The sequence below is a fragment of the Dermacentor variabilis genome, chromosome 2 (genome assembly GCF_050947875.1).
Source record: "Dermacentor variabilis isolate Ectoservices chromosome 2, ASM5094787v1, whole genome shotgun sequence".
NCBI lineage: Eukaryota > Metazoa > Arthropoda > Arachnida > Ixodida > Ixodidae > Dermacentor > Dermacentor variabilis.
Genome location: NC_134569.1, coordinates 109,796,532 through 109,809,812, shown reverse-complemented (window position 1 = coordinate 109,809,812; position 13,281 = coordinate 109,796,532). Strand labels below are relative to the sequence as shown.

Below are 13,281 nucleotides of genomic sequence, written 5' to 3'. Positions count from 1 at the left end.
GTGGAACGCGATAGCGTTATCGCACCCCGTTCGCACCGCCCACTCATTCGCTCGGCATGCTCGTGAGTCACACGAAGACGAAACGTGCGCCTGAGCAAGCAGAAAGAACCAAAGAACTCGGTGTCTCGGAGGGAGAAACGGTCTACGCGAGCCAAACGTCGTGATCGGCACGCACAGCCGGGCTGCGACGCGCCATGAAGGCGGACGCGAACATGGGGCTGACGCCTCGATGGGATCATCCTCTATCTCGCTTGGGAGCACCACGCAGAAGCATGACTCCTCGCCAGCAGCACGGCACACATCGCTTTCCCACCAGACGCGCTACGGCGCAGCGATTACTTCAGAGACGTCCCACATCGGACGCTGCACCTAGGAATTGTGCTGTGAGCGTAAAGAGGAGCCGCGTCACCTAAACACGAGGGTTCGAGTGACGCACGCTGGAAGTTGTATGGGAAGAGAGCGAGAAAGCTTATTAAACGCAAGTGTATTGAGGCATCCTTGCACCGGTCCCCTAACGGCCCCAGTGGCTCAAACGAGACGAAGGGGAGAAGCCGGCGAGTGGTACGCCACGTGTCGGGGCAGTGCCATACATTGCGAGGAGGGGATCTTCTGTGTTTGCCGCAAGATGGCTCTGCGTGTGCGCCAAGCGCAGAAGAAATGTAGCAGAAACGTACTTCTCTACTCGTTTAACTGCGACTTATGTAATTTATATGCTCATAATTACCGATATACACCGCAGTATAACTTTCTACGGCACGTTTTTAAGGCAACATCGCAGTCACTAGAGGCGATTTTGTCACGATTTGAACCATCGAGCTCATGGCTGAGCGTCTCCGTCCCCCAACTCCGGAGACCTTGGTTCGATTCCCACCCATCCCATCTTGCAAGCTGTTGTTATTTATGAATTGCCTTCCGCCATTTTTCGCTCGCAGCCAACGCCGACGACACCGGCTTTTCTGCGACACGAGCTCCTTAACGCTATCGCGTTAAAATTGACCGACGGTAGCATTCGAACACACGGTGTTTAGTATGGAATACTGATATGGAAACCGTTACGCCACGGAAGCAGGCATCGACAAGTGGCACAGAACACACTTACGAATTTCTCGCGGCCACGCAAGCGCGTTTCGATTTTGGTCTTATCTATACTCGCGGACAACTTTCTGTGGCTATGAAGGGAAAGCTACGGGGGCGGAGCTTCTGCACGTGTTACCGCTCAAAGTAATCCGCTAGCGTTTGACAGTGTTTTGGTTGCTCGGAACAGACGCTGAATCGACGCAACTTCCACGTGCGACGGTTCCGCGTTTGCCTAGACGAGGAAGGGAAAAGCCACAAAATAAGTAAATTCTTACATTCAGTGGTGTGTTTTGTCTTATTCAACTGCTGCTAATAACGTGTTTATGTTTTCTGTTCCCCAGATTAATGTAATGGGAATGAAAACACGGGACTCTGTTCAGAAGCGCTATCACTTGTGAGCGATTTGCCTCCGTAGCTTTCCCTTCATAGCTGCAGAAAGTTGTCCGCGAGTATATACGCAGTTAGAACGCAGGCGAGAGCTTGCGCCACAGAGCTTCATACAATAATTGCTAAAGGGAACTCTGGCGCTAGTGTCTAGTGGCGCTAGTGTTAGAATTTCTTTAATGTGGTCAAGGGTTCCACCCTCGACAACCACGCAGGTACACATCCTCGTGCTTTCTGAATTTCTACAAATCTGGACACGCATTCTCGAAAATACATTCGTGGGGGCCAAGCGTCCAGATCGCAATGAAACCCCGCCATACGGGCGCGCCATAGACAGTGAAGGCCAACTAGTATAAGGTCAAACGGCAATCCATCTTCGTTTTCTGTACATAAATATCTAATACCCTGTGGATCTAATGGAAAATCTTTTTTGATGGTCCTCTGAAGTATACATCCCAAAAGAAGACGCCCACCCAGCAATGCTGCCGCATAGAGCTCTCCACATGCCAGTCACGAGCACTCTCGTGAAGTACTCAAGCGCCTCATCGCTAAAGCCCCTAGGTATTACTCATCGCATCGCCATTAGAAGAGCGCCGGCAACTCCTCGCGCATGGCGAGACAGTGCGTGTCTCACTCTCGTGCACGCGCACACGGCAGCACCCGAGTCCCCCTGTCCAATGAGAAGTCACGGCGTGGCTCCTGGTAGCTGCAGCTTTCGAAGCTCCTCCTTTACGATTGATCGCACCAGTTTCTCTTGGCGCTTCGGTGTTACTGCATCGGCCTGCTGACAGATGGTGGGCTCGTGCGCTGTTGACATCACGATTATAGGGATGGGCACGCTGCTGCAGCGCCTTCTCTATGGTCGTCGCTTCGGTGCGAAACTCGGCAACACTATGTCGTGGGTTGCAAACGAGTTTTGCAAACAGCTCCTGCTTAACGCCACCCATCAGATGGCGTAATTTCTTCTCTTCGGTCATGTTTGGATAAGCGCGCACGAAGTGGCGGGACATGTCCTCGATATCAATCGAGGACATGTTGGTTGCGCTAGTTTCTGCCTTGGAGAGCGGGCTCTGCCTTCTCTCGCCGATCGGTGCTGTCATACGTAGCAAGCGACTGTCGCCGAAATTCTTCACATGAAGATAGCGCCGCTTCATGATTCACGTACCATGTCCTCGCTGACTCTTCCAACGCGAAGTACACGTTGCGAAGCTTCCGTGCCTCGTCCCAGCCGTTGAAATCTGCGACTCGCTCTAAGTGTTCTAACCAGTCTTCCACATCTTCGAACGCATCGCTCTGGAAGGACTCGGGCCTGTGTGGTGAGTACACGATGAGCTGGGACGATGCCACCGGGCTGGTCATGGTTGCACCATCGCTGGCAACTGTTGCCTGCACTGCTGCAGCAACAGGAAGCGGTCGTAACTCGGGCGAGTCTCCTCGGAGGCGGCGGCTTGTGCTCTGGTGTACTGGAGTCAGTTCTCTGGATTCTAATCGATGAGGGTCGGGGCTCCGCTCTCTTACGGACTGGGCACTTCCAATCATGCCCCGCATCTGCACTATAAATGTAGCACTCTTCGATGAAGCACACTAAACAAACTGGTTTATTGTGGGTGAACTTGTGCACGGAAACGCAAGACTAAAGCACTTTCACACAATTTGCAGGCTCAGTTAACGGGCGCCTATTCAACAGTGAACCGCGTCTCCACACCAAACACACTTTCACTCGTCCCGAAGACCAGGAACCACGCCGTGACTTCTCAGGGGACTCGGGCGCTGCCGTGTGCGTTTGCACGAGAGACACACACTGTCTCGCCATCCGCGAGCCGTTGCTGGTGCTCTTCTAATGTCGATGCGATGAGTAATGCCTAGGGGCTTTAGCGATCAGCCGCCTGGAAGGCGACCTCCCAAGGGTGCTCGTACCTGGCGTGTGGAGAGCTCTCTGCGGTAATATGCATCGACAAGCGGCATAGCATGCCCTTATGAATTTCTCGCGGGCAAGCCAGCGCGTTAACACACTTGGCGCGTTTTGGATTTGCGTATACTTCGACCGAATCGCTGCATATAATAGCGATTGTGCCGGTTCGCAGAGTCATCTGTACTTAGGAAAGTGCACATTGTTATGAAACTTAGTACAATGAAGGCAGATAAAGCGTAATAAAGAAAGCCACGAACGAGACCGTCTGAATTTACAAGCACGAAGATTAGACAAATGCATGTACTACCGATTATTCCTATGCTGGCTGAACGATTGGATTGGAGTGTCATAGTTTCCTTTAGTAATAATTGTAGGAAACCCTCCCCGCCTGCACCTTCGTCTCATCTCCGCAAGCTGAAGTATTGAGGGTGATGTGCAGCGGTGCATGGCTTTCTGTAGGTGGCCTCCTTTCATTCCACCCCCCCCCCCCTTGTGCAGCGCGGTTGAGGTGTGCTCTGCAGAGAGACAGTTACTGCGCTGCACTTTACCCCAATTTTCACCTCCATCATATCAAGAACATCCTCTCTCTCTCTCTCTCTTCTCTCTCTCTCTGTAGGTAAACGGCGAACTCACACGTCCGAAACAAGATGGTGCTCGTTTTCAACGTGTCTCGACAGTCACAACTCACGGACTTAACGGAGATATAAAATTGAAAAATCAAGAAAACAATGGCAAACGATAGTAAATGAGCAATATAGGACGAACTTTCGTTCTGGCCCAAGCGATCTTTTTTTCTTTTTTTACATCCTCGTGCGGCAGAGTGTCTCTTATCTCCCTTTCGCATTCCCATGATCGCTCATGCGTGTTTTTCCCTGTGCAGCAGTCCTACACAAATGCCTAATGCTCGCCAGTCCGCGGAACATTGGAGATATAACATTCAAAAAACGCGAGAGAAAGAAAGAAAGAAAGGAAGAAAGAAAGAAAGCAAGAAAGAAAGAAAGAAAGTTTTAGGAAACGGCGGGCGACGTTTCCCGGTTTCCCCTAAATTGCAAGCCTTGCAGCGGCCATCCGGCGCGGACAGAAAATGTGTAGATCAACATTTTGCCAAGGATGGTCGACACCGCTACGCTTCGAAATCATCGCGCGTAGAAGAGGAGGAGAGGAGAGAGAGATGAAAGGGGAAAGGCAGGGAGGTTAACCAGAGAAAAAGATCCGGTTTCTACCCTACGCTGGGGAGAGAGGGGAGGGGGAGCTAAAGTGGTAACAAAGTAGAGATAAGGAAAGAAAGGAGCGTAGACACACAATCACAATCGGTCACTGTCACCGCATACAGTCATCGCACAGCACACTGACACTTGCAGCACTATCAACATCTGTTCAGGCTACAGCCGCTTGTACAATTCTGTCGCCCTCAAAAACCGCAACAGTGCCCTCGTCGCCCTCTGCTGCGATGGCTTGTGATGGCGGCATTTTAAAATAAGTTCCTCTGCGAGAGGTCTTCGGTCAAAACGCGTTATCGCGATTGCGAGTGATTGTCTCTGTAAATTATAGCGCGGACAATCACAAAGAAGGTGTTAACAAAGTCTCCTCGTTACCACAGTCCTCACACGAGGCGTCGTCGGCCAATCTAATTCGGTAAGCAAAAGACCTGGTGAAAGCCACCCCTAGCCATAATCGACAAAGCAGGGTAGCTTCGCGATGGCAGAGTGCAGCTGGAATGCAAAGGCGTAGAGAGGAGTCAAGATTGTGGAGTCGGTAGTTGTTAAAGCTTCCAGCGTTCCACAAGGAGAACGTGATGTCACGGCTGAGCATTCGAAGTTTTCTTGCGGCATCTGTCCTTGATAACAGTATCGGCTCCTCTTCGTCCCCTTGAAGAGCCGACCGAGCAGCGTTATCAGCGTGTTCGTTCCCTATGACTCCGCAGTGACTTGGAAGCCACTGAAATGTCACGTGGTGTTCTTTCTCAGTTAAGGTATGGATTAGTTCTCTAATCTCAAATGCCAGTTGTTCGTGTGGTCCGCGCCGCAGGGCCGATAGCAAAGATTGCAGTGCTGCCTTTGAGTCACTGAATATTGACCATCTTCGAGGTTGTTCTTGGCTGACGAGACGAAGTGCAGCGCGAAGAGCTGCAAGTTCCGCAGCCATCGGCGTCGTTGGGTGACATGTCTTGAAACTGATGGTGGTGGCTTTCGCTGGGAAGACCACGGACCCAAAGGAACACTGGAGTTGCCGATCCATCAGTATAAATATGTACGTGTTCGGCGTAACTCTCGTGCAAAAGGAGCAGAGTTAGTTGTTTAACAGCAGGTGATGACAGCTCAGATTTTTTCCTGATTCCTGCTACAGTTAGGTGCACTGCGGGTCGAGCCAAACGCCATGGAGGAATCTATAACTTAGTTGCGGTGGTGAAACCTGATGGAAGGCAGGTGTAATATTCCGAAATCGTAGTACAACATGATGCCTGTGGCCTTTCTGACGGCAGTGTTGCCAGATGGTGGCAACAGGCACGGGCAATGTGCCTAATGTGCACTCTCAGCACTTCTACCTCAATGTGTGTTTGTATAGGTTGGTCCCGGGCAATCGCAATAGTCGCTGCTGTCGATGTGCATTTTGGCAAACCAAGACAAACCTTGAGAGCCCGAGCTTGAATAGCCTGTAGAGCACGAAGACTTGTCTGGCACGTTTTGGTCAGTACGGGCAAACTGTATCTCAAGAAGCCCAGAAAAAGAGCCCTGTACAATTCCAACATTGCATGCACTGACATTCCCCAAGTCTTTCCTCCCAGAAACTTGAAAAGTTGGGAGATTGCTGTCAGACGCTGTTTCAAGTAGGTCCCGTGCGGGCTCCATGAGAGATCTCTATCAATGATTATGTCAAGAAATTTGTGAGTCTTCTCAAAAGAAATTATCTGGCCATTTATTGAGATGGCGTAAGGTGTCATTGGTTAGCGAGTGAAAGCCATCAGTGCACATTTGTCTGACGAAATTTCAAGACCTTGGTTGCGGAGGTATATAGCTGTTAGAGTAGCAGCTTTTTGAAGTCTTGCACGTATCTGAGGACGTGTCACACCTGAGGTCTATATACATATGTCATCGGCATATATTGATATCTTGATCGCTGCTGGCAGATCAACGAAACCAATGAGTGTGAGGTTGAATAGGGTAGGGCTTAGCACACCGCCTTGAGTAACACCTCGGTACGTGTAGTGTCGTGCGGTTTTAGCATCACCGGTACAGACAAAGAACGATCTCATAAAAAGGTAATGAGAAATCCATTGGAAAACTCGACCACCTAGGCCAACCATCTCAAGAGCATCGTGGATAGCCTGGTGAGATACGTTATCGTATGCCCCCTTCACATCCAAGAACAAAGCTGCAGATAATCTTTTGCGTGACTTTTGATGCTGGACATACGTAGCGAGATCAGCAACGCTGTATACTGATGAGCGGTCTCGACGAAAACCAGCCATGCAATTTGGTAACATGTTGTAATGTTCCAGGTACCACTCCAAGCGGGCAAAGATAATCTTTTCCGTTATCTTTCCCACACAGCTGCTCAGCGCTATTGGGCGGTATGAGGTGAGTTCAAGTAGGGACTTGCCTTGCTTCAGGAGAGGGACCAAGCGGCTTGTCTTCCATTCTTCGGGAACCATGCCACCTTGCCAAGATCAGTTGTATATATGTAACAGTTCTCTCCGTGCACCATCACTCAGGTTGTTCAAGGCGCGGCAGGATATTCCATCTGGTCCCGCGGATGAAGAACGCCTGCATAGAGCAAGAGCCGCTTCTAGTTCCTCCATTATGAAACGAAGATCCAGGTGGCCGTCACGTGAAACAGGGATGCGACTGGGGGCTGGAAAGCCTGGACCGGTTGCTTGGCCAGCGATCCTTGCACAAAAGTCTTTTGCAACATCAGCCTCGAGCCGCCCCTGGAAGAGCGCCAGCGCTTTGAATGGGAAGCGTTGTTCAGGGAGGGAACGTAGACCACGCATGGTTCTCCAGATGTGGGAAAGTGGCTTTCGGGGGTCTAGTGACTGGCAAAACCTTGTCCAACGTCGAGATGCCAATCTATCCATGCGACGTGGAAGTTTCTTTTGTAGTCGTCTGGCTGTCCTAAGGTCTTCGATGGATTTTTTACGCCGGTAACGCCGCTCCGCACGACGACGGAGTGCACGAAGTCGCTCCAACTCTATATCCAATTCCGTGTGCTTCGATGAAACCGTGACCGTGCGCGCGGCGTGTAGCATTGCAGACTTGATTGCTTCCTCTAATCCAGAGGACAAGCCCTCTCGACAAGCATCTCCCATGGTGGAAGTAAAATTGGTCCAATCAATTAATCGAATGGTGTTCCGTTGGATGGGCCTGGACATCTCTTTGATGACAAGGTACGTGGGAATATAATCAATCCCGTGTGTCTCGATATCCTAAAACCAATTAACATATCTTGTGAAAGTGCTGGAGACGAAAGCTAGGTCAAGACAGCTGCCATAATTCACGCCTCGTATAAACGTTGGGCTGCCGTCATTCAGGAGTGAAAGGCCGTGGTTGCAGGCGAAGTTTCCAAGTCTTTGCCCTCTTGCATTTGTCCTTGCGCTTCCCCATGCTGTATGGTGCGCATTAAAATCTCCGATGATGACATAAGGAGCAGGGCACACAGACAAGATGTTCGTTAATCGTTTGGGATAAAAAATACTTGAAGGCGATATATAAACGCCTACAAGTGTAAACATGAGTTTGCCCTTTTTAATTGGTAGGCAAACGTATTGATTCTTATTATGAGGCGGAATCGGCTGGCGAACATAGGTCAGTTCTCGTCGAATAAAAACGATGACTTTGCTGCATGCATCAGTTGTTGCGGATATAACAGCTTCGTATCTCGATAATCTGACTGGTTTTGACACATTAGGCTCACATATGACAATGATTGGGAACAAATTAGCATATATATACTGACGAAAGTCTGAAAGATGTGATTTTAGTCCTCTTGCGTTCCACTGTATGATTGACGCTGCCTTGACTTGTTCTCGAAACGATGGGCGATGGTTGGCCATGTCTATATTCGAGGGACTCAAGCACTGGGCTTAAGGCGTCCAGTACTTTCAGTGCACTTAGAGCAGACGTAGTTCCAAGGTTCGACAGAATCACTCGAATGGCATCTATGAGGGGACGCAGCATTGAAAGGACTTGACGATCTGCTTTGGGTGTGGCATCAGCGGCAGGAGTAGGCTCCCGAGCGGGCGCCTGTAGCGGGCAATCTGTAGTTCTGTGGGAGATTGCTGGCTCGGAAACGCAGGCCATTCTTCTTGAGACAAATTCCATTCAGGCGACTTTCTTGTGCTGTTCAGCCCCTTTTTGGCCTGATTGGAGAATGTGGGTGCTACGATGGAAGCGCGCCCCTCTCCTTTCGCGGCTCTGCCTTTTTTGAGGAGGTTCTGTGACGCCGACGCCGACGCCGGATCGTTGCAGCAGCCTCCCTGTGTGTCGAATTGTCCCGAACCATTTGCTTGAGAACAGCGACCTCTTTCTTGATGCGAGGGCAGTCCCTAGACGAGGCAGCATGGGAACCATTACAGTTGCCGCACTTTAGGACAGTAGCCCGGCACGTCTCCTTCGCGTGAGGTTCAGCACAACGGGGACACAGTATCGAGTTTGGGCAGACATCCTTGACATGTCCAAGCCTAAAGCACTGATGGCATTGAAGAGGTTCTTCTACGAAGGGGCGAACAGGGTGTCGGAAGTGACCGACTTTGACGTGTGTTAGTAAGCAATCTCTTTTGAAAATTAGTTTGACGCAGCGCGATGTTCCAAGGCGGCTCACACGCGTGATGACAACACCCTCACTTCCTTGTTTGACGAGGATAGGCAAGTCCGCGTTGCGAATGGCGACATCGATGTCATAAATGACAGCTGCTGTGGATGCATCATCCATCGGGATATATGAACGCACTTTGATGCGCCCTAGCTCCGAGATTTGCTTCAGTTTTTCGAGCGCACTGCCGTTGGTAACATCGATTGCGAGGACATTTTTGCGTGCATTTATCCGAATGTCCTTAATTTCATTCGGCAAGACCCCTTCCAAGAAAACAGACAGTTCTTGCCTGTTTAGCAGTCTGAGGTTGATTGAGGGCTCTTCGGGTACGAACACGATGGCGTGAGGCCAGCGTTCAGGCCTTGACTTCAGAGTCGCCGTGCTCGCTTGCGTTGCTGGGTTCGCGCTGACAGTCCTCCTTTTGGCCCTCTTTCTGCGGACCGTGATGAAGCTATCATCCGATGAGTCTTCGTCCGACATCGAGTATAGCTCAGCGTCCTCGGTGTCACTGAGCACGCTTCCTCTCTTCCTCGTGAGGGACAGCCTTGTTGACCTCTGGCCAGGAGGGTCTCTGGGAGGCTCCGCGTCCATGGCCACAAGACCGGGAGCCGAGGCACCAGGAAATTCCGAAGATTTCGTCGGAAACCAGAGAACACAGATAGAAGCATTCTAAGAAGAAGGCACTTCGTCGTCGTCTGCGTAGAAAGAAGGCTGTGATTCTTAGCGCTCATCGCGGAGGCAGGAATAGACGCTGTCAAAAAAATATACATATGAAAGGGGGTTTATTGCAGCTCGTACGAGGGATCGCAAGTCGCTCTTGATCGCGAGTCCCAGCCGTTCGTATCAGCAGCCCGAGCTCGGGTCTCGCGCCGCAGCGGTGGCCAGTCGCACAGCGCCACATGCGTGTTCCCCACTACAATTTCCCCCACGGCGAAGAGGAGCCATCCTGGCGACCTAAGGTGATGACACGATAAGGGGGTCGTGGTACGGCTTCAGGCGACTGACGTGAACCGTCTCGCGGCCACGGCGGCGTTTGTCCGAAGATGGCGTCACCGGTTCGACCACATAATTCACCGGCGATGTACACGCGACGATCCGGTACGGACCCTGATATTTCGGAGCAAGCTTTGGGCTAAGGCCTGGGGATTGGAAGGGCAGCTGAAGCCAGACGTGAGAGTCCACGGCGAAGGACTGTGGAGGCTGCCCGTTGTCGCGTCGATCTTTGTGGATACCTTGGGTATCCGACGTAAACGAGCGAGCCAGTTGGCGGCACTCTTCAGCATGGCGAGCAACTTCGGAAAGAGGGGTGAATTCAGAGGCATCCGGATGATATGGTAGCACGGTGTCGAGGGTAGTGGATGGTTCACGTCCATAAAGAAGGAAAAATGGGGAGAAGCCTGTGGTAGCCTGAACGGCGGTGTTATACGCGTACGTCACAAAAGGGAGGACATCGTCCCAATTGGAATGATCAGACGCAACATACATGGTGAGCATGTCACCCAGAGTGCGGTTGAACCGTTCCGTGAGACCGTTAGTCTGTGGGTGATACGCCGTAGAGGTGCGGTGAATAGTGTGGCAAGCGGCGAGTAGCTCATTAATAACTTCGGATAAGAAGACACGGCCTCGGTCGCTGAGCAGTTCTCGCGGTGCGCCATGCCGTAAGATGAAATGCCGTAACATGAATGCGGCGACGTCGCGAGCAGCAGCCGAGGCAAGTGCAGCAGTTTCGGCATATCTTGTGAGGTGGTCTACTGCAACAATTATCCAGCGATTTCCTTTAGCAGTGGATGGAAGAGGCCCATAGAGGTCAATGCCAATCCGATCAAAAGGACGTGCAGGACACGGCAAAGGTTGCAGAGGGCCAGTCGTATGAGGAGATGTCTTGCGTCGCTGACAGGCTACACAAGACCGAATGTATTTGCGGACATAAGAATACATGCCGCGCCAGTAGTAGCGCTGACGGAGCCGCTCGTAGGTTTTCAGGACGCCAGCATGAGCTTGTTGGGGGTCGGCGTGGAAATACGTGCATATGTCGGAGCGCAAATGGCGAGGGATGACTAGCAGCCATTTGCGACCATCCGGCTGATAGTTTCGGCGGTACAAGATGGCGTCCCGTAGCACGAAATGGGTGGCTTGGCGACGAAGGGCTCGAGGGCATGTAGCCGTCGAAGAACTGTGAAGAATGTCAATGAGAGACACAATCCACGGATCTTTCCTCTGTTCAGACGGCATGTCAGTAACAGCAAGTGTAGCAACCGGGCACTCTACGGGGGAGGGTGGCCTTCCGTCGGATCTCAAGGGCGATCGGGAGAGTGCATCGGCATCAGAATGTTGGCGCCCGGATCGATAGATGACGCGAATGTCAAATTCTTGGAGCCGAAGAGCCCAACGTCCAAGACGGCCTGACGGGTCCTTCAGTGACGCTAGCCAGCAGAGCGCGTGGTGGTCTGTCACAACATCGAACGGATGGCCATACAAGTAAGGGCGAAATTTGTGTAACGCCCAAACGATAGCCAAACATTCTTTTTCTGTGACAGAATAATTGGTTTCTGCCTTCGTGAGGGCCCGACTCGCATATGCAACCACATATTCCGGAAAGCCAGGCTTGCGTTGCGCAAGGACGGCTCCAAGACCAACGCCACTGGCGTCCGTATGAACTTCGGTCGGTGCAGTCGGGTCATAGTGGCGTAGAACAGGTGGTGAGGTAAGCAGACGACGCAAAGTGGTGAAGGCGTGGTCACATGCCGGAGTCCAATCGCGAAGGTCACCTGGGCCAGCCAGGAGCTTCGTCAGAGGAGCGATGATGCAGGCAAAATTGCGTACAAAGCGTCGAAAATACGAGCAAAGGCCGATAAAACTTCGGAGCTCTTTCAGTGTAGTCGGCCGCGGAAATTCTGCGACAGCACGAAGTTTGTCAGGGTCGGGAAGGACGCCGTCTTTGGAAACGACATGGCCAAGTATGGTCAGCTGGCGGGCGCCGAAGCGGCACTTCTTCAAGTTAAGTTGAAGGCCGGCGGTGGCAAGACAAGTAAGGACGTCGCGTAGACGAGAGAGGTGAGAGGTGAAATCAGGGGAGAAAACTACCACGTCGTCTAAATAACACAGGCACGTCTTCCATTTGAGGCCTCGCAGAATATTGTCCATCATTCTTTCGAATGTCGCTGGCGCATTGCAGAGGCCGAATGGCATTACCGTAAACTCATACAGGCCATCAGGCGTAATGAAAGCTGTTTTCGAGCGGTCGGATTCATCCACTGGCACTTGCCAATAGCCCGATCGCAAGTCCAAAGAAGAAAAGAATTCAGCACCATGTAGACAATCCAGGGCGTCATCTATGCGCGGTAGAGGATAGACATCCTTTCGTGTAATCTTGTTGAGGCGACGATAGTCCACACAGAAACGAATCGAGCCATCTTTTTTCTTAACGAGTACTACGGGCGATGACCAAGGGCTGCAGGATGGCTTGATAACACCACGGTCAAGCATGTCTTCAACTTGCTCGGTGATGACACGACGCTCGGTGGATGACACGCGGTGCGGACGCTGGCGTAATGGTGCGTGGTGTCCCGTGTCAATGTGGTGAGAGACGGTACTTGTGCGGCCTAACGATGCTTGGTTCCAGTCAAAAGACGCGTGAAACTCATTTAAAAGAGTAATTAGCCGCTCACGTTGTGTCGGCTCGAGGTCATCGGCAATGGAGCGACAAAAAGCATCCGGCGGGACTCGGTTAGACGGCACATGGGGCGTCAGTGCTGTTACGTTGGCAGTATCGACGTCGTCGGCCATGGGGAAGTGCACAATAGCGTCAGCGTCCACAGACTCGATGTTGCCAATAGTCTCGCCACAGTGCAAAGCCAAAGTGCACGAATTTGGGTTAGAAATCAGTATTTCTGCAGCACCATGGTGAACCGTGAGGAGGGCGAAAGGCAACAATATAGGCTGGCGGCGAATGAAGACGGCAGCGGGTGTAAACATGACCGTCGCTTCGGCAAGCGATGCGCATGAAAGAGGGACAAATACAGCACTGTGAGGAGGAAGGTCAGTATCTGAAGCTACACAGATCCTGCTAAGATCGTGAACTTGAAAGTCGCGAGATGGCA

The 13,281-nt window shown here is 51.6% G+C and overlaps 1 protein-coding gene across 2 annotated transcripts in view; it reads right to left on the bottom strand.

Annotated features, from left to right (window-relative positions):
* Window positions 1-13,281, bottom strand: part of LOC142570935 (gonadotropin-releasing hormone receptor-like) — a 72,003-nt gene that overhangs the window by 40,367 nt on the left and 18,355 nt on the right. The window lies entirely within an intron of this gene.